This window comes from Cryptomeria japonica, chromosome 2, assembly GCF_030272615.1.
Source record: "Cryptomeria japonica chromosome 2, Sugi_1.0, whole genome shotgun sequence".
In the NCBI taxonomy this organism is placed as follows: domain Eukaryota; kingdom Viridiplantae; phylum Streptophyta; class Pinopsida; order Cupressales; family Cupressaceae; genus Cryptomeria; species Cryptomeria japonica.
The window spans coordinates 671,279,458-671,283,461 of NC_081406.1; positions in this window are offsets into that span (position 1 = coordinate 671,279,458).

The window sequence follows — 4,004 nt, forward strand, 5'->3', positions numbered from 1 at the left end:
TTTACAGAACCCGGCAAACAAGTCCACATGTTAGCGAGTTAGCGAAAATGCTACCAAATCCTCTTAATCACAAGCTCGCAACCCCTTTTACGAATCCTCAAAGAATCTCACAAGTGAGCGACAACCGTTGATCTAACAAAACAACTTATTTCATCGCAAGCTCGCAACTAGAAACTTAACTTGACTTAAACCCTTGTGATCCCATGACAACAAGACACTTAACCGTCATTGCATGCTCGCAACACTTTTTGACTTAAGACTTCCAAACCCGCGAGCATACGATGACCACAAAATCAGACCAAAACTTACCTGTCGCCAGATCACAACTTAAAATGCTAAACAACTTCAAAACCTGCGAGCAAGCGACTTAACCACATCGCATGATCACAAATTAAAATGACTTAACCGCGAACACCTCGCGACCTTGCGATAACATAAAATCACACCCAGTCGCAACCTCGCAACATAAAATGGTATTTGGGCGCCGTCACTTCTCTCAAGTCTCATTAACTGCCACACTTGCATGAACTAGCTAGTGTAGCATTAATTCAATTAAACTGATAGAATGCATTAATGCAATTGTAAAAATGTCAAAATCTCAGTTCGATCATGTCAAAACTTTTATAGAACCCGACAAACAAGTCCACGTGTCAATCCCCATCTTTAATCGCACACTCTCAACCGGTTATAACAATTAGGAAAGGAACCGGCGAGTTAGCGATTGTAGTCACATAAATCTGTCTACTTAATTAAATGAATATTTAGTATTTATTTGATCATTTAACCATCAATCAATAATTAATTATATTAATATTTAATTAATTCATCTTAACCCTCTTCTCCTATTAATTAAATAAATTATTCAGTTTATTTGATTTAATTCACTTAACCAAATTCAGACCATTAATTAAATAAACAAATCATATTTGTTTAATTAAATCTTCTCTCACATTTAAATAAATTAATATTTATTTAAAACCCCCAAAATCCCATCTCTCACATTTAAATAAATTAACATTTATTTAAATCACCTTTATCCTCCACCCACTTGCATTTTCCTACAAATGCAAGTTGCACAACTATTTTAAATAAATTATTTATTTAAAATCCTATTTATCCTCACCCACTTGAAACCTTTAATGGTTTCCCTTAAAGTCTTCAAACTTAATGGCTTCCTTCTAGAGCCTTCTAGAGCCTTCTTAAGCCTTTAAAGGTTTCCCTTAAAGTCTTCAAGCATTTAATGCTTTATCTTCCTTTTTCTCATTTAAATAAATTAATATTTATTTGAATATCCACCCAAATGCAAATTACACCAATTAATTGAAATAAATGATTTTATTTTAATTGAAAATCCCAAAATTCCCCCCCACTTGCATTCTCCTACAAAACACACTTGCAATCCTAACCCCCTTCTAGATTCTTCTAACCCCTTCCTAATTAGCCTAATCCATCCCCTAAATATTGTCACATTCCTAAGCAACTTGGAGTCACTTCTCAAAGCCCTCAAAGTCTTTGAAAGGCATTTAAGGCTTTAAGTCTTCAAATGGTTAACCTCTAAAGTCTTCCAAACCATTAAAGGCTCTTACATAACCATTTATGGTTAACTCACCTTTTACCTTTGGTTAGAGACTTTCCTCTAACTTAACCATCCTTTTGACTCATGGGTCTCTTCAAAGAATTTATTTCTTTGACTGAGGTAACCATTTAACCCTTGCACATTCATTTATCCCTTGGATAAAAGGAATATCCATTAACCTAACCCTACCCAACCCCCTAGGGTAACCATCATTTCCCCTCAAGCATTCAATGCTCCTTATCTCTCCTCTCAAGCCTCCTCATGGTGACACTTGTCAACATGGGATTGGGTTGAAAGTCTCACATGGATTGAATATCTTTCAATCCTAACCCTTGTTAAGATTGCTTAATCTTAACCCTTCATTTCCCTATTTCTTCTATAAATAGAACCCTTCTCCTCAAGCAAAAAAGGAAGATTTAGAGTATTGTTGTTATACCGGTATTAGCATAGAGATTTTTCATAGCATCACTATCTACACTTGCATAGCATTTTCTTATCATATTCAACCATCTTGAATCTCCATATGGCATCCATGGCTAGTGCTAAAAGCTGAGAGCTACACTCATGTGGGACTTGGAGAGGAGAGGAACAAGGGAGGAGCAACTATGAGCATCTTGATTAGCACTTGGAGGAGTATAGTTTATCTATTCTATGTTTGTATGTTTTCTATTTCATGCTTAATATCCCTCTTGATATGCCTATTTAGGATAATCTTTTGTTGCTAACACTAACGTTTGTTTCTTGTGCTCTTGTGTGTATTGCCATCAAGCATATTTTCTAGTCCTTTTTGCAGAGCATCATTTGGTGAACCTGACGTGAATCCAACACAAGATTTCTCTACAAAACTACTAACTTTTTTGTTTAAATTGCCACACAGGTTGCGCTTTAGCGCTTTCGTGTTAAATAGCACTTCTTTGTTTACACAAAGTGGCGCTATTGTAACAAAGAGTTGTAATTTTTTTTAATGTAACCGAAAATCAAAACCTAGGCTTGTAGAAGCCCACCAATACCTCATTTTTTTATTTTTTTGGAATAATTGTTTGTTTGTTTATGCAGGATTGGAGGAGTTAGATTAGAAAGCATTGAATTCTTTCTTTCACTTTGTTTTCAAAGTTGGATTAAAACAAATTCATTGTCTCTTTTGGCTTAAAAATTGAACCTCACATTTTCATTTTGGATCATAAAAAGAATCACATCTTTAGTTTTGGTTTGTAAAAAGAACCCCACTTGCAAATTAAAAAGAACCACAAGCTTCAAAGTTTATTTGCAAGTTAGGAACAATCTTTATTTTGGTGCTTAAAATCAACAACACAACTTTCATTTCTTGCATCAACTTAAGGAAATTCACAATCAACATTTCGTTTTGGGGCCAACTAAAAAGAACAAGCCATTTTTTTTTCTTCAAAGTTTAAAAGCGATTTTACTTTAAGCAAAAACGTGTTTTTCAATTTAGTTAACCAGGATTTCAAGTTCCTAGATTACAACACATTTTGCCATTGAAGGATAAAAAGAACACCATGACTATTGGAGCAACATCTCCAAATAGTTAGATCACATTGCAAATGATGAGTTAAAAAGAACAAGTATCTTTTATGTTTGGCATGCTTGTGCAAAGTTTGTCAAGTGGTCCTACTTCTAACACACACTATCCTCTCCCTTGGCTTTCGTGGTCCTAGGTGCAAGAGAAAAGTGTTAGTAACACTCAAAGTTTATATTTTTAAGAGAGGCCTGCCAAGAGGCACATCACTCTTGGGAACGACCTCACGCGATAAATCCTTCGAGCCGCTATAGAAATCAGGTGAGAGCGAAAGTTGTAGCCTTGGGTATAGTTGTTCCTACAGTGTAACTTGCCGAAAGGACAAATGGGCCCCACCACAAGTTACAAGGCTCTTAAGTGAGTCACTGCAGAATGAACTTATGTCCAAAAACATCGAACATTACTAAACACCTTTAAGTAGTAGCCCACCCATTCTATTGATTGAGGATATTTGTGATAAATTCAGTGCAAGAGCATAGAAGGTTTTGCTCCCAAGATACTCACCATACATATTTCCTTGAGTAGAAACATTGCTTTTTGAAAAGTCACTTGTGGTTTGATGAAAGTGGTGACTCCCCCATCATAGGGATCATCTATTTGTTATGCTCGTGCAAGATTTAGTATATCACATCCTTACCTGCCACGGCGGGATTCATAAGGTATGTAGTACCAAAGTTGAAGAAATATCAAGATGTGGGTTGAACTTATCGCAATTGGCCATTTGACCTTAGGGATAAAGAGTGTTTGAAGTGTTTTTGTTTTGAGTCAAGACCAAGTGCAAATTGAGCCGACTTCAAGCTTTGGAAAGAAAAGCACTAAAATACACTTAAAGGAAAGGGTCATAAAAAGTCCAAGGATTGAGTTGATCTAGACCCATACTCATTTGTGCCT